Source organism: Furipterus horrens, unplaced genomic scaffold, assembly GCF_987537825.1.
Source record: "Furipterus horrens unplaced genomic scaffold, mFurHor1.1.pri manual_scaffold_1, whole genome shotgun sequence".
NCBI lineage: Eukaryota > Metazoa > Chordata > Mammalia > Chiroptera > Furipteridae > Furipterus > Furipterus horrens.
The window spans coordinates 115,050,980-115,069,428 of record NW_028327171.1 but is presented as its reverse complement, the minus strand read 5'-3'; the positions used below and the strand labels follow the sequence as shown (position 1 = coordinate 115,069,428).

Genomic DNA, 18,449 nt, shown 5'->3' with positions numbered 1-18,449 from the left:
AATATGTGGAGCTGGCCAATCAGGACAGTTGTATTTGTATCAATCTGTGTGACTTTGCAGTCCTCCTTTGCATGGAAATGGGCCAATCAGGGGTTTGGGGCAGTAATTTCTCTCTATATAAGCCAGCCTCCCCTTTGTCTCAGTGGAGTGTATGTTCTTCTCAGTTTCCCCAGCTTCAACTATAACACTAGGATAGCAACAGTTAAGCTGCTTCAGTAGAATAAGCTCTCACCCTTCACTAAATCCCAGAATGGGAACTCTTAGTGACATTTAATAGGTGGCCAGATACCTTTTGTTGACACCACCAATGTTTGCTTACTTATCAATATTATGTACAACTAAGAGCAGAGTTCCCAAGGAAATTGGGTTTCTCTCTTTTAAAACTTTCTCAGAAAATTCTGTGCTATTTTTTCTTTGAATGGATACATTTAATTTGCTTAACTTTTTATTTTGAAATAATTACAGGATCACAAGAAGTTATGAACATAATACAGAGAGTACTCTTCAGTGCTTTTCCCTAATGATTTTATCTCAGAGTACATCAAAATCCAGAAACTGAAATTAAAACAATATATGTATGTAGTTCTATTATTTTATGACATGGGTATATTTGTGTAATTGTTACTAAAATCAAGATACAGAACTATTCCAGCACCACAAAGATCTCTGTCGGGTTTAGGGGAAGAAGGGACAAGAAATTAGAGCACAGATTGTTAGGACAGTGAAACTATTCTATATTATATCCTAGGGTGGATACATTTGTCAAACGAAGCAGTGAATCCTAATGAGTAAACTATGGACTTCAAATGATTATGTGTCACTGTGGGTACATTTGTAACAAATGTACTACTCTGATGGAGAATGTTGATAGTGGGGGAGGCTATGCTAGGCAGGATGTTGAATAACTCTGTACTTTTACTCATTTAACTGTGAATCTAAAACTGGTCTAAAAAGTAAAGTATAGTATATTTTTAAGAGATGGACTACTTTATGAATTTATGTTTCATCCTTGTTCAGAGGACATACAAATCTCTGCATCATTCCAATTTTTAGTATAAAAGTGAGCACTAAAGTACATTTAATTCAGAAAATCATAAATTTTAAACATGGAAAATATATAAAAAGATAAATTAACCCCTTACCCTAATTGTAAAATGAGGATAAGTGAGACTCAGGCTTTAAAAGTAAGCGATATACTTTATTTTTAGCACAATTTTAATTTAATAGCATTGAATAGATAGTACATATGGTTTCATATGTCCATCCCACTCCAAAACCCAATACAAAGTTTCATTTATTACTATCATCTTGCATCATTGTGGCGCATTAGGGTTACATCCATAAAATAAAATATTTGAAATAATTTTCAAGTGGAATAATTTCCAAACCACATATCTGGCAAAGGACATGTATCTAAAATACACAAATGACCCTGAAAAGTCAATATTGTAGAAATAATAGTGTTATTTTTATCTAAACTTCATAGTTTACACCATGGTTTACTGTTAGCACTGCAAAGTTTTATGGGTTTTCACAAATGCATAAAAATGCATCCATCATTGCAGATTTATACAGAAGAGTTTTGCCACTCTAAAAAAACTCTATGCTTCACCAGTTCACCTTTCTCCCAAATGTCTGGCAACTGCTGACCTTTTCACCATCTGCTATAGATTTCCCTCTCCAAAACTCATATGTTTGTGTCCCTATACAAAATTCGTATGTTGAAACCTAATCCTCAATGGGACAATATTTGGAAATGGGACCTTTGGGAAACATCTTAGGTCATAAGGATGGAGCCTTCATGATTGGATTAGTGTCCTTATGAAAGAAACTTCCAATCAAGATGGAGGCATAGGTAGACATGCTTCACCTCCCTGCACAACCCTAGAAAGAATTACAACCAGATCTCAAAAACAATTAACCAGAACCATCAAGAAATCAAACTATATGGACGGCTGACAACAAAGAATTTAAAGAAGCCACAATCATCCACATAGGTCAGAGAAGTAGAGTCATGGAGATCAGGCAGAGAGGCAGTGTGGCTCAGACAAGTAGGGGCAGTGGAATGGACATTTACATATGGTAGATAAAAATTGAGGGGGATATCCTGGGAGCGAGAGATCCCAGTCCCAGACCAGACTGCACAGCCCATGGTTCCAGCACTGGGAAGATAAACCCCTATTATTTCTTTCTGTAAAAAACAGTAGGAGTTGGGGCAGTGGAAAAAACTCTTGGATTTTGGCCACTTAAAGGACCTGGATGGTCTTAGAAGCTACACAAACCCCAGGGCAGCAACTGGAAGAGTGCCAATCATATACAGGTAGTGGATGAAGTGACTGTTAATGGGGCAAGTGCTAGGCAAATCGCCAGAAGCCAGGAAGCAGCATTGTCTCCTCTCCGAGCCCCTCACCACAAAGAGAGCCACAAAGCGGTAAAGCAGGTGGCCCTGCCCTGGAAATTTCCTAAACTCCGCCCCACACAATTTGCAGGTGCCTTTGCTACATAGGTCAAGTGGAATAATGGAGGGAGTATAAGCATGCTACTAAGGGAGTATAAGCAGCTCTACATAATACACAGGAACAAACACAACGAGGCTGCCAAATTGAGGATGTGAAGAAATATGGCCCAAATGAACAGAGCAAAACCACAGGAAAAGAACTGAACAAAATGGAGATAGCTAACCTATCAGATGAAGAGTTCAAAACACGGGTAATAAGGATGCTCAGAGAAGTCATAGAGTATGGTGAAAAAAATAAAATAAAGGAAGAAATGAAGGTTATGCAAAGTAAAATAAAAATATACAGGGAACCAACCGTGAAGAGAAGGAAGCCAGGATTCAAATCAATGATTTGGAACAAAAGGAAGAAATAAACATTCAACTAGAACAGAAAGAAGAAATGATAATAATAATAATAATAATAATAATAATAATAATAATAATAATAAGAGGTTTAGGAACCTCTGGAACAACTTTAAATGTACCAACATCTGAATCATAGGGGTGCCAGAAGGAGAAGAGGAAGAGCAGGAAATTGGAAACTTATTTGAAAATATAATGAAAGAAAGAATACTTCCTTAATTTGGTGAAGGAAATAGACATACAAGTTAAGGAAGGACAGAAAGTTCCAAACAAGCTAGACCCAAAGAGAACCACACCAAGACACATCATAATTAAGATGCTAAAGGTTAAAAATAGAGAAAGGCAGAAAGTTACCTATAAAGGAGTTCCCATAAGAGTATCAGTGGAGGGAGGGGAGAGGGAGAGAAGGGGGATAAGTAAGGGAAGGGTTTAATTAAAGAGCCTGTATAAAAGACTCATGGACATGGACAACGGGGAGGGATATGATTGCTGGAGAGGGGGTGGGTTGGGTGGGGGAGAGAAATTAGGCGAAAAGGGGACAACTGTAATTGAAAAACCAAAAAAAAAAAAAAAAAAAAAAAAGAGTATCAGTGGATTTCTCAAAAGAAATTTTGCAGGCAAGGAGCTGGAAAGAAGTATTCAGAGTGATGAAAAGTAAAGACCTAGATTACTCTACCCAGCAAAGCTATCATTTAGAATGGAAGGGCAGATAAAGTGCTTTCCAGACAAGGTAAAGCTAAAGGAGTTCATCATTACCAAGCCATTATTACATGAAATGTTAAAGAAACTTATTTAAGAAAAAGAAGAAGATCAAAACTATGAACCATAAAATGACAACAAACTCACAACTATCAACAACTGAATGAAGAAAACAAAGCAAACAACCAGAATGGAAGCAGAATCATAGGTATGGATATCATTTGGAGGGTTATCGCCTGGGAGGGTGAAGGGGAGAAGTGGGGAAATGGTGCAGGGGTTAAGAAGCATAATTGCTAGGAACAAAATAAACGGGGAGATGTTAAGAAGAATATAGAAAAGGGAGAAGCCAAAGAACTCATGACCCATGGACATAAACTAAGGGGAAGGGGTATTTCTGGAAAGAAGGGCATTACCAGGCAGAGGCGGGCAAAGAAAGGATAATTGGGATAACTGTAACAGCATGATCAATAAACTATGCTTAAAAGGAAAAAAGAACCTTCAGAGTTACCTAACACTTCTACCATGTGATGACACAGCAAGAACATAGCCAGGATTTCCAGCCAAGACAGAGGCGTAGACAGACATGCTGTGTCTCCCTCCACAACTAAGAGAGAATACAACTACCTCAAAACTAGAAACAACCAGAAGTTCCAGAAAATTAGACTGCATGGAAGTCCAGCAAACTAAGATATAAAGAAGAAATACTCATCCAGACAGGTAGGAAGGGCATAGCCGTGGCGGAGAGGATGTGGTGTGGTGGTGGCAGCAGTGGCGGCAGCAGCAGGCTGGCGGAAAGCACAGTTACATGTTTTAAAAAGTCAGGAGGGACACCAGGGTAGCATTCCCAGCTCCTCACTAGACTGTGCAGCTCACGGTCCCAGCACTGGGGAAAATCAAGCCTCATTGCTTTTAACTGAAAACCAGTGGGGGTTGGGGCAGAGGCAGAAACTGCTGGTCTCTCAGCAGAGTCTTCTTATATAAAGGGCTCCCACAGTCCTGGGTCAACCTGCAGACCCATCCACTCTGGGAACGACAGCCCGGGCAATGGCTAGAGAGGTGCCAGTCCCATACGGAAGTGGGAGAAGTGCCTGGAAAAGGACTGAGTGGTGGGCAAGTGGCATTGTTCCTTCTCAGACCCCTCCCCCACAAACAATGCCACATTGTGTCGAAACAGGTCGCCTTGTACTGACAAATCCCTAAGGCTCTGCCCCTTACAATGGCTCTACCCAAGACACAGATGCAAGCACACACAGTAGACTTCCCACCAAGATGGAGGCCTAGACTGACATGTTCCATCTCCCTCCATAACTAAGAAGGAATACAACTACTGCAAACCAGAAATAACCAGAAGTTCCAGAAAATAAATGGAAGTTCAACGTATGAAGTTATAAAGAGGTGGTGCTCGTCTGGATGGGTAGGAGGGGCGAAGCCAGGGCCGAGAGCTGAAGCTGTGCTGGTGGCAGCATCAGCGGCAACAGCGGTGGAACAGTGGTAAGCACAGACACCCGTATTTAAGGGGAGGCGAGAAGTGCCTGGGGAGCACCCCCAGCTGCAGACCAGACCCGTCAACTTGTGATTCCAACACGGGCGAAGGCAGACCATCATTGCCTTGGACTGTGAGGCCCAGAGAGGGTAGGGACAGAGGAGGAGGCTCCCAGTCTCAGCAGAGAGTGAATGACAGGAAGCCATTTTGGACCCTATCGCCACAGAAAATACCACAGCATGGTGAGAAGGGTTGCCCGGTTGTGATGAGTGCATACGGCTCCATCCCCTATAGCGTAGGAGGTGTGGCAGCCCCACCCAGGAAGCAAAGGTAAACACAAAATTGTCAGGATGGCACAGATCATGATAGAGATCCCAATCACGCAGCTGGCCAGACAGCAAATATCTAATCTAACAAAGCAGCAGATATGAAATCTTTCTGAGGCACAGTTCAAAGCTCTGGTTATAAAAGTGCTTACAGACCTAAGAGCAGATCTGAAACAAGACAGGGACGAAATGAAGATTGGTCCTGCTGAAATGAACAAAAACACATATGAAACTAGTGGTGAGGGAAAGAAAACCAGGGGGTCAAATCAACAAGTCAGAACATAGGGAAGGAAAAAACAGTCAACCAGTGCACAAAGAGGAAACAAAAAGTGAGGAAAATGAGAAGAGGTTCAGAGACCTATGGAACACCTGTAAGCAGGCCAACATCCAAATCATAGGGTTGCCAGAAGGTGACAAGGAACTAGAAATTGAAAAATTATGTGAAAAAATAATAAAGCAGAACTTCCCTAACTTGGGAAAGGAAATAGACTTACAGGTCCAGGAAGCACAGAGTTCTAAAAAACAGAACCCAGGAAGAATCACCCAAGACACATTATAATCAAAATGTCAAAAATTAAGGATAAAGAGAGAATCTTAAAAGCAGCAAGAGAGAAGAAGAGAATTACCTACAAAGGGGTCCCAATAAGACTGTCAGCTGATTTCTCAAAAGGAACTCTGCAGGCAAGAAGGGACTGGCAAGAAATATTCAAGGTAATGAAAAGCAAAAACTTACAACCACGATTACTCTATCCAGCGAAGCTGTCATTCAGAATAGAAGGGCAGAGAAAGTGTTTCCAGGACAAAGTAAAACTGAAGGAGTTCATAAGATCCAAACCACTGTTATATGAAATGTTAAAGGGACTTGTTTAGGAGAAAGAGGATCAAAACTATGAACATTAAAATGAAAACTATCACAACAACCAACGACAGAAGCTAGGGAACCAAAACAAAGGCAAACTAAGTAGGCAATGAGAGTGGGAAAAGAACTACAGGTATGGGGAACATTATGGGGGGAGGTCAGCAGGGAGGGGAAAGGGGGGAAAGGGAGGGAGATGGTACAGGAATTAAGAAGCATAGTAGGAGGGAGTGGAGTAGACAGGAAGATATTGAGAAGAACTATATGCACAACCAATGGGCATGGACTAATGGTGGGGAACAAGTGGAGGGAGGGGTGGGTCACTGGTGTAGGGGAACAAAGGGAAAGGAAATTGGGACAACTGCAACAGCATAATCAATAAAGCATATTAAAAAAAAAAAATAGCCAGATGACTATGAAGCAGGAAGTGGGACCTGAGCAGACACCAAATGCATCAAAGCATTGATCCTGGACTTTCCAGCCTCCAAAACTGTGACAGATTCTGCTATTCTTTACAGCAACCACAATGGACTAAGATGCCATTTGCAAAAATACTGTCTTAGCCTTCAGATTGGCTTGTTTCATTAAGCATATTCACTTAAGATTGCTCCATGTTTTTTGTAGCATGAGCACTCGTATCTGTTTATTGCTGAATAATATTCCATTGTATGAATCTACCACAGTTTAGAATTTTGTGTTTCTAATGATTCCTTGTTCATAGTGCTTGCTCTTTTATAATCTTCCCCTTTTTACCATCTCTTTTTTTTTAGCATTTTATATGATTCCATTTTATGTCCTCTCTTAGCATATGAGTTAACTTTTTAAAAATTAGTGGATCCCCTAGAATTTGTAATATACACATACAACTAATCCACATCCACTTGCAAATAACACCAGGGTAGTACTGATAACTTACAAGAAAAGATTCCCAATTCCTACCCTGGCTGGTGTGACTCAGTGGATTGAGTACTGTCCTGTGAACCAAAAGGTCACTGCTTCAATTACCAGTCAGGGCACATGCCCGGGTTGTGAGCCAGGTCCCCAGTTGGGGGTGTATGAGAGGCAACCACACAGTGATGTTTCTCTCCCTCTCTTTCTCCCTCTGTTACCCTCTCTCTAAAAATAAATAAATAAAATCTTTTAAAAAAAATTCAGTTCCTCCCTGCTGCCCATTATTGTATTGCTGCCATTCATTTCACTTATCTGTATGCTCCAATCAACCAATGCATTGTTGTTGTTATCACTTTGGAGAAAATTATTTATTAGATCAGAAAGCAATAGAAAATAATATATTGTTTTACCTTTATTCTTTCTTTCTTTGGTTCTCTTTATTTCTTTCTATAAATCCAAGCTTCTGAACTATACCATTTGCCATCTCTCAAAAAAACTTCTTCGAACATTTTTATGAGTCAAGTCAGTAGAGACAAATTTCTTAACTACTTTTCTCTTCCTGCTTTTAAGATCCTCTCTTTATCTTTAACGTTTGGCATTTTAATTATGATGTGTCTTGTTGTGAGTCTCTTTTGCATCCGTCTTGTTTGGGACTCTGTGCTTCTTGGACTTGCATGTCTATTTCCTTCACCAAATTAGATAAGTTTTATTTCATTATTTTAAAAATAGATTTCCAATTTATTGCTCTTTCTCTTCTTCTGGGACCCCTGTGACGTGAATTTTGGAATGCTAGAACTTGTCCCATAGGTTGCTTACAAAATCCTCATTGTTTTTTTAATTCTTTTTTTTACTTGTTCTGATTGGTTGTTTTTTGCTTCCTTATGTTCCAAATCATTGATTTGATTTTCAGATTCATCCACTCTACTGTTGTTTCCCTGTAAATTATTTTTTTTAATTAGTGCATCCTTCGTTTCTGACTGGACCTGCTTTATGCTGTTGAGGTCCTCACTAAGTTCCTTGAGCATCCTTATAACCAGTTTTTAGAACTCTGCATCTGATAGATTGCTTATCTCCATTTCATTTAGTTCTTTCTCTGGAGTTTTGATCAGTTCTTTAATTTGGGCCATGTTTCTTTGTCTCCTTATTTTGTCAGTCTCCCTTTGTTTGTTTATAATAATTAGGTAAAGCTGCTATGTCTCCCTGTCTTAGCAGCATGGCCTAATGTAGTAGGTGTCCTGTAGGGTCCAGTGGCACAGCCTCCCCTATCACCTGATGTGCACTTTTTGTGTGGACCAAATACACCCTCCACTTCTAGTTGAGCCTTGGTTGCTGTTGGCAGGTCAATGGGAGGGATTTACCTGGGCCAGCCAGATGCAAGGACAGGCTGTGATCACTGACCATCAACCTCTGTCTCTGTGGAGGATCAGCTGTGCGGAAGCAGGGTAGTGGTGCTCTGATGTGGTCTGTAGCTGTCCACTGGGCGTGCAGACTCTAGGGTTTCCCATGTAATACAGACCAAGGTCAGCCGCCCACTCCATGTGTTTTGCCCAGGGCTACCCTGCCTGAGGTATAAAGCAATTTGAGATGCCTGCTACTTGTGTTGGGCTTGGAGACTCCCAGGTGAAGCCAAGCTGTGAATCTAGGCTGGCTGCTGCTAGTGCCAGCCCTCGGGCCACTTAGAGGTACAGGGGCTGAGGACTCACTGAGGCTAGCTGTTGCTTGTTTAAAGGACTTTAAGAAGTTGTGAAGCATGAGCCACGTCCAGCCATTCATATGGAAAAGCAGCTTGGGTATCCCATAAGTTGAATGTGGCCAAATCTCTGAGGATCTCCAGGGCAGCGCAAACAGTGTTAGACAGGTTGATGGAGTCTCAGATATGGCACCAGCCTGCTTGGTCTGTGGCTTTGTAGGGGGAGAGTTCAGAAAAGGGACAATGGACTCTGCCCACATTGATGTCAGATACTTCAGTTCCCCCCACCCCCTATATGCCACTGGTTCCTTTTAAGCTACTACCCTGGTGCTGGAGCTCATAAGGAGTGAGTTTGAGTAAGTCCATGTGATGGTTCTTTAAGAGACTCCAGAAGTTTCTTCCCCTGACTCAATCCCTGCTGGTTTTTGCAGCCAGAAGTTGTGGAGACTTATGTTCCTGGCACTGAAACCCTGGGCTGAGGTGCCTGGTATGGGGCTGGGACTCCTCACTCCCAAGATATCCCTCCCAAATTTTTATTCACCACACATGGGTGTGCAACCAGCCCATCTATGTCTCCATTTCTTCTACCAGTGTGGATGGATACGGTTTCTCTAATTCTGTAGTTGTCAGATTTCCATTCAATTTTATTTCTGACAGTTCTGAGTGATGGTTGTTCCATATCTTACTCGTAATTTTGATATGGTTGTGTGAGGAGGCAAGCCATGTCTGCCTACACTACCATGTTGACCAGAAGCCTCAGGAACACCTTTCTTCCACTGATGTAGTTTTTCACATTCCTTCCCTTTCTCATAAATAACCATTATGTACAATTGGGACACAATTTGAGCTTCTGCCTGAATCAAAGCATCTCAAATAGCTGTTCTCATTGATCTCAATAAAAGCTCATTGCCTCTCACTTTGAAAGGCCGTTATATTTAGATTAGCAGAATATACCAATGTAGGAAATTATACCAATTATCAAATAGTTCAAATTTATAAGAAGGCCTATATTCCTGAACTAAAAGCATGTATTTCAGTGTTAAAATAGTTTCACCTAAGTATTACCCCATTAGAAAAGAGGGGTTTTGTTTGTTTGTTTGTTTGTTCATTTGTTTTCATTTTGTTTTTACTTTTTCATTTTCAAACATTTATTTTATTTTATTTTTATTTTCATTAACCATTCATCCCTCCTATACCAACTTCCACCATCATCCATCCCCCACTTTGCAATCAGCACATTGGTGTTCATGCCCATGAGTTCTTTCTCTTTTTTCCTTTTTGCTAAACCTCTCCACCCTCCAGCTACCCTCAAAGAGAGATTTTTAAAAATACAATCTTTCTTTTCTTTTTTTAAAGATTTTATTTACTCATTTATAGAGAGAGGCCGCCCAGCCCAGGGTTTCAGTGCCAGGAAGAGAAATCTCTGCAACTTCTGGCTGCAAAAACCAGCAGGGATTGAGTCAGGAGGAAGAGAGGGAGAGAAACATCAATGTGTGGTTGCCTTTCATACATCCCCAAATGGGGACCTGGCCCACAACCCAGGCATGTGCCCTGACTGGAAATTGAACCAGCAAACTCTTGATTCACAGGCCAGTGCTCAGTCCACTGAGCCACACCAGCCAGGGTCAAAGAGGGATTTTTAAAAGCTTCTCCCTTTCCAATATATCATTACATTCTCAGAGATAAAAAGGGAACAATTCAATCATTCCACCAATTTTACACCCTTATGATTCTGGTAGTTTTAGTGCAGTGTTTAGACTAAGGTGGGTGCTTTAAAGTTCCAAAAATTGTTGTTATTGTAAAATAAGCCTGTCAGACAGAAAGACATGTTTGTAGTGCAAATATATTCCTGGACTAATGACCGATGTGTTAATATCAACTGCCAGTAAAGACAAACTGTTTCCTCATCGTCAGATAACAGTTTGATATTCTCTATTAAATTAAAATTTCTTAGTGAATATGACTAGGTCTTATTCTTTTACTGTATTCTCTATAGCACATACTAAAGAGTTATGAGCATGAGTATCATTTGGTGGATGATATCTGGCTCAGAAAAAACACCAACCCATCACATGGCACTTTTATTCTAATAACACAATTTATTAAATTTTAAAATTATGTTAAATGTTATTTGTACCAATGAGTTTTTTAAATGTTAGGATTATTCTCTGTGACAACACTTAAAATGCATTTTAGTTTTAAACATTGTCATGAAGTAGAAAGCAAGAAACTTCAAAATACTGAACTGTATTCAATATAATTAGCAGTGGGAGTGAAGTAAAAAGAATACAGCTTAAGATTTTGGGAAAAGGGCAATACACATTCTAAAATAGTCATCAAGATTGTAGCTCCAATATGGCAATAAAGTAGGTAAAAATTATACTCAGCTCCTCCCAGGATTAAATTAGAATTACAAATAAAGTATAAAACAATGAACCTGGACAACCAATCTGAAGACTTCCATCTGTTTAATGGAAGTCTTATAATTAAGGATGCACAGAAGAAGCCACAGCCAAGACTGGTATGAAAGGTGGAAACATGAGAAGGGCTGGCCCTAAATGCATATGCTTCAGTTGAGAACCCCTAGGAATATCTCAGCTGGAGAGGCCCCCCCTTAAAGAGTGAGGATTTCAACCCCACTCTGGGCTTTCTAGTTCAGAGCACCAGTGCCAGGAAAGGCATCCACATAACATCTGGCTGTGAAAATCACTTGGGATTTTGTCTTCCAGGTTGAGATGGGAGACTACTAAAAACCTAGAAAACCTGTGAAAGAGACAACACATGAAAGTTTGTTTGCAGCCACTCATCTAGGGCTCCAGTGGAGGAACGGTAATTCACAGCACACTGGAGTCATACAGGAAGAGATTAGGTTTGGCTTCAGGGAGAGAGCTGAAAGGACAGCCGTTCTCTGTGCTGAGTCCCTCTCCCACACCACTCACAGATGCCATCTTTCCTGAGTCAAGGCTTCTTCCCCTTCATATGGCATTAACCTGAGGAGATACACTAGCCAAACTTCTTCACTCCCTGTGTTTCTGCCTTGCCCTGTACCTCTCACGATGTAACTAGCTGCAGCCAACCTGGGCCTACATTGCATACCTTCATGGAAGGGTCTTGGGTAGATCTGGTCAGATTCAGGAAGTTTCAAAGACACACAGTGAAAGACTGAGTGAGTGCTTTAGGGTGAGTGCCAACATTTTCCTGTGTTCCTGATGAGCATTGCCCCCTACAGCATGTGCATAAGGAGATGCAACAGTCCCACACTCACAACACACTGGCCTTGCCCTGCCATCCTTGTGTCCTGCAGAAGAGTCTGATGGCTGCCACGAGCCTGGGCCTGCATTGCAGTTGTTACAGAAACAGGGGAGTCCAAAAATCCCCAGAGTTTGCTGCTGGGGGATGGGGAGAAGCAGCTTTTCAAATGCTTCCACATGCCTGAGGCTGGTGGCTACTGTCTTTCTTATGCAAATGGCTTTAATGCATCCAAAGCCTCAGGCAGATGGGAGGAGTCTTGAACCAGGGGACGTTATGGAAAGCACACAGAGCCTACGTAAGGTTCTGTGAATGGTCAGAACTGTTTGCAACGCCCACTGCGTCAGATGACGCAGTCAGGGATATATAAGCAGCTGCAGACATTTTAGCAGACTCTCTCAGATGCTCGCTCTCGGAGACTCTCTGGCTCTCTCTCGTGCTCTCACTCTGGGACTCTCTCTCTGGCTCTCGCTCGCGCTCTCGCTCTGGCGCTCTGACTCGGGCTCTCACTCTAGCTCTCGGGCTCTTTCGCTCTCGCTCTCTCGTGTGCTCCCTCCACGTGGCTTGGTGAAGGGGCCTTCTCCATGTGGCTTGGAGAAGGGGTCTCCAGGCTGCTTTAAGAGGCTCTTGCCATGCAGTTTTGAGAAGGAGAGAAGATCCACACGGTTTGCAGGAAGAAGGCAGTTTGCAAGGAGGCTGAGAATCCAGGTGGTTCTGCATTGAGAGCTGAAGGGCACCACAGCACAGAAAGGACCTCCCCAATCAGATTGAATGATTGCCAGCTGCTGGTAAAGCTGAACTGTGTTTGGAAAGTAGGGAAAGGGTTTCTCTGACTTTCCTAAAACTATCCTGGTTTGGAAAGGGGGGAGGCAAGGATATGTGTTTGTGGGTATTTTAAAGAGCATAAGACTTAACAACAGAAATCCGCAAATAACTAAATCTATATAACTGTTAAATAAACAATTCTTTTTCTTTTCACCAAACTCTGGTATTGAGAGTTATAATTTTGGCGGCGGGCAATCGGGCCCCTAACTAAAGAGCCCGTGGGTTTGTTTTCAACTGGAGCAGCCCAGGGGTTCTGTAACACAGTCTTTCTTGAAAGGCTCTCCAGGAGGTCCAGGCAGACTCAGGGGCTGTCAGAGATGAACAGAGATGAACAGGTAGAATTGTGTGGCTTTAAAGCAAAAGCCATTTTTTCCTGAGTACCCCAACTGGTGCCAAGATTCCTCTGCAGAGCCCTTCTTCCACATGATCATATTTTAATTTGCTTTAGCCTGATTAACCCTACTGGCCCCATCATGATGGCACCCTGGAACCCACCCCCCTGCAAAAATATGCAGGCTACAGGTGGGTGGCATCTGGCCTTGGTGAGCCCTGTGACTTTTACTGAGTGCCTTCAGGCCCAGCACATGTACTGTGCTTTAATCTGTATCAACCTGGTGAACACCACTAACTATCTTATGATCAGAACCTTTCTCATGCAACTCATATACTGCCAGAGGATCTCTCCAATGGCTATGCCTATGAGGCAGCACACAGTGGAGACAGATCTTGAGGTACCTTGGGCCTCTTGCTGAACTTCCTCAAGTTTAGTACTGGTAAAAGCCAGCCTTAGAACACAAGTTAGCCCCTCCTACATGTACCCAGATTTAGCAGATGCAGCCAACAAATGTGGGTCTCTTTGCAGCTTCTAACAGGTAGCCCAGGGCCAATCACGGGCAGGGTCTGACATTGACCTACACCCAAGTTCCTCCTAACAGGCTCAAGAATGAACCCACCCAGTGGCTGGCTTTAGACCATATCACAGCATCACCCAATTAGCTCCACAAGTAGCATGCCCTCAGAAAGATAGCAACAGGCACCAGAACATGCTTGTGGGGGACAGACAGGCATGGGGAGATGTGGGAAGCAGACAGGCTTGGTTTAAAAGACTCTGACCGCTGTGTGGAGCCGCCCCCAGCTGGGCCCTTAGCTGGCTGGTTGTCTTCCAGGCCTGCTCTGAATCCCACCCTCTGGGGGATTTTAAAGATAGAATAGAAATACAAAGTGGCTTTTAAGGAAAAGGGAACCTGCTCTGTTTTTCTCTGTAAAGCCTCAAATCCTTGTCAGTAAAATGTGAAGAACAGAATGATTAAGTAAGAGGAAATGCTTTTGACCTTGTGTAAAATACCTGGATGTTTCAACCCTGTATTGATCTGCATTTCCCTTTCACTTCCTACCATTTGGGGAAGTGCTGCATATTTTCCTTAAGTACTTCTGCATATGGAAAGTGGATAAAAACCCTGGCTAATAAAGAAACTGGGGCAATTTTCCACTAGAGAAAACCCCTCCCTTCCTTCCTCAGATGGAGAATGTGTGAGTAGTTTCTTCATCCACTCCAAGGGACCCAGAGTCTCTCTCACATGCTGGTACAAATTCAGCTTACTGGGGTCAGCCCTCACACAGCAGTTCATATACTGTGATCAGAGTTATCCCTCAGAGTCAACAAATCTGAGGGCCAATGACACTAATGGCTGGGCCAACAGAAATCAAGACTGAACTACAACAGAAGGGATAATGAAGCACACACAAGAGACATTCCTGAAGTACCTAGCTTGGGGAAATAGGGAGATTCCACAACTGAGCACCCCAGGACACCTACTACTTAAGGCCACCATACCAAGACTGGAGACATAGAAGATGTACCTAATAAACAGAAACAAATACTGAGAGGCAGCCAAATGGGGAGACAAAATTCATGCCCCAAGTGAAAGAAAAAACAAAAATAACTAAATGAACTAGAGGTAAGCAATTACCAGATATAGAGTTCAAACCAATGATTATAAAAGTGCTCAAGTAACTTAGTAAGAATTTCAACAAAAAGACAGCAAGAACAACAAATAATATATAGAAACAAAAAAAATAACCTGTCAACAATGAAAAATTCTATATCTGAAATGAAGAATACACTAGAAGGAAACAACAGCAAACTAAATACAGCAAATGATTGAATCAGTGATGTGGAAGACAAGGTAGCAAAAAACACCTAATCAGAACAACAAAAAGAAAAAAATAACAATAATGAGAATAGTTTATGAGATCTCTGTGACAAAATTTAGAGGAACAACATCTCCATGATAGAAGTACCAGAAAGAAAAAAGAGAATAAAGGATTGAGAAGATATGTAAAAAAATTAGTGAAAACTTCTAAAATCTGCTGAATAAAAACTACACAAAAGTCCAGGAAGCACAGAGAATCCCAAACAAGATGAACTCAGAGTAGCCCACACCAAGATACACAACAAGTAAAATTAAGGACAAAGAGAAAATCTTATAAGCATCAAAAGAAAGTTATCTACAAGGAAGCTCCCATAACACTGTCAACTGATTTCTTAACAGAAATATTTTAGGCCAGAAGGAATTGGTACAAAATATTTAATGTGTTGAAAAGGAAGGACCTACAACCAAGACTACTTTATGCAGCAAGCCTATCATTTAAAATTGAAGGAAAAACAAAGAGCATTCACACAAGAAAAGCTAAAGGAGTTCATCGCCACCAAACCAGTACTACAAGTATTGTTAAATGAGATTTTTAAAAAGAAGAAAGAATAACCCTGGCTGGTGTAGCTCAGTTGGTTGGAGCATGTTCTGTAACCAAAAGGTTGCAGGTTTGATTCCTGGTCAGGGCACATACCCAGGCTGTGAGTTTGACCCTTGGTCCAGGCACATACAATCCCTGGTTAGGGCACGTACAATCCCCAGTCAAGGCATGTAAAGGAGGCAACCAATCAATGTTTCTCTCTCACATCAATGTTTCTCTCTCTGCCTTCCATTATCCCTCCTTATTTTTTGAAAAGCAATGAAAAAAATATCCTTGGGCAAGGATAATTATTTTTTAAAGAAAGAATGAAAAGGAGCATCAGTATGAATAATTAAATGACAATAAATACATACCTATCAATAATCACTTTAAGTGTAAATTGATTAAATGTTCCAATCAAAAGACATAGGGTAGCAGAATGGATAAAAAAATAACACTCATAAATATATGTTTTCTATAAGAGACACGCTTTAGATTGCAAGACATAGAGAATGAAACAAAATAGAGAAAAAAATTATTTCATGCGGATGAAAAAAAACTAGGGTAGCATTAGGTTACATTAGATTAAATAGACTTATATTAAATTAAATAGACTTTCTTAAAGGCTATAATAAGAGACAAAGAAAGATATTACATCAGGGGTCCCCAAACCCCAGGCCATGGACCAGTACCAATTCATAGCCTGTTAGGAATGTTGCACCTAGCAGGAGTGAGCACAGGCTAGGCAGTGAAGCTTTGCTTGCATTACCACCTGAGCTCAGCCTCCTGTCTCTTCCCCTACACAGCCACTCCTGGTCTGTGGAAAAATTGTCTTCCACAAAACTGATTCTTGGTGCCAAAAATGTTGGGGATCACTGTATTACATAATGAAAAAGAGATTAATTTTACCCCGGCAGCTGTGGTTCAGTGAATTGACTGCCCACCTGTGAATTGAAAGATTGCTGTCTCAATTCCCAGTTGGGGCACGTGCCTGGGCTGCAGGCCAGGTCTCCAGTTGGGGGCATGCGGGAGGCAACTAATTGATGTATCTCTCATATATCAATGTTTATCTCCCTCTCTTTCTCCCCCCCTTCTCCCCTCCCTAAAAATAAATAAATAAAAATATTTTTAAGAGATTAATTTTAGAAGAGCATATAATGTTTGTTAAAATTTATGCACACAATATAAGAGCACCTGAATATAAGAGCAAATACTTCATGGACATAAAGGAGGAGATTGACAGTAACACAATCATAGTAGGAGAGACAACATCCCATAAATATCAATGGATAAATCTTCAAAACAGAAAATCAATAAGAAAATAATGACCTTATTTAATCACTAAACCAGATGGAGTTGATTAATATTTTCAGAGCATTTTACCCCAAATCAACAGAGTATATGTCTCTTCAATGCATGGAATATTTACCAGGATAGGCAACATGCTGGGTCACAAAACAACTCAATAAATTTAAAAAAATTGCTTGGTTTCCAAAATATATACAAAGACCTCACACAACTCAACACCAGGAAGACAAACAAAACAATTAAAAATATGGACAAAGAGCTTGAACAGACACTTCTTCAAAGAATACATACAGAGGGCCCATAGGCATATGAAAGGATGCTCAACATCACTAGCCATCAGAATAATGCAAATTAAAACCACAAGGAGATACCACCTCACACCAGTCAGAATGGCCATCATCAACAAATCAGCAAACAACAAGTGCTGTCAAGGATGTGCACTGTTGGTGGGAATGCAGACTGGTGCAGCCACTATGGAAACAGTATGGAATTTCCCCAAAAAAACTAAAGATGGAACTGCCTTTTGATTCAGTGATCCCACTGCTAGGATTATACCCTAAGAATTCTGAAACACCAATTCAAAAGAGCTTATGTACCCCAATGTTAATAGCAATATTCTTTACAATAGTCAAATGCTAGAAGCAGTGTAAATGCCCACCAGTTAATGAGCAGAGCCAAAAACTGGTACATTTACATAGTGCAATACTATGCAGCAGAAAGAAAGAATTCCTATCCTTCATGACAGTATGGATGGAACTGGAGGGTATTATACTAAGTGAAATAAGCTAGGCAGTGAAAGACAAATACTATATGATCTCACCTATTAGTGGAACCTAATGACCAAAACAAACAAATTAATAAAATAGAACTGTAACAGAACCCCTAGGCTCTCTGATTTAAACAGAACCCACAGGCTGTTTTGTAAGGGGCCCGATTGCCCGCCACCAGAATTATAACTCTCAATACCAGAGTTTAGTGAAAAGAAAAAGAATTGTTTATTTAATAGTTATATAGATTTAGATGATTTGCGGGTTTCTGCCGTTAAGTCTTATGTTCCTTAAAACACCCACCAACACATATTTCTGCCACCCCCTACCAAACCAGGCTAGTTTTAGAAAAGTTAGAGATACTGTTTCCCCACTTCCTAGACAGTTCAGCTTTACCGGTAGCTGACAATCATTCAATTCTAATTGGGGAGGCCTTGTCTGTGTTATGGTGCCTACCAGATTTTAATCCAGAACTGCGTGGATTCCCAGCCTTTCCTTTCCAAAACCACAAAGTTATTCTCCCTTCTCCAAGCTGCAAGGTGTTCTCAAAACCACATGGTGTACCTTCTCAAAACCACATGGAGTACCCAGTTAAAATGTCTGCGGCTTATTTTTAAATCCCTGACTGCATCCTGTGACGCAGTGGGCACGGTACCCAGTTCTGACCATTCAAAGAACCTCATGCAGGTTCTGGGTGCTCTTTCCATACCATCCCACGGTCCAAGACCCCTCCCATCTTCTTGAGGCCCTGTAAGCATCAAA

General features: G+C 41.2%; 1 non-coding gene across 1 annotated transcript; it reads right to left on the bottom strand.

The window, feature by feature from the left end:
- Positions 1-972: 972 nt before the first annotated feature.
- LOC150021778 (U6 spliceosomal RNA) lies at positions 973-1,080 on the bottom strand. Its single transcript, XR_016513536.1, has one exon. It is a non-coding gene; the product is annotated as a U6 spliceosomal RNA (small nuclear RNA).
- Positions 1,081-18,449: the final 17,369 nt, after the last annotated feature.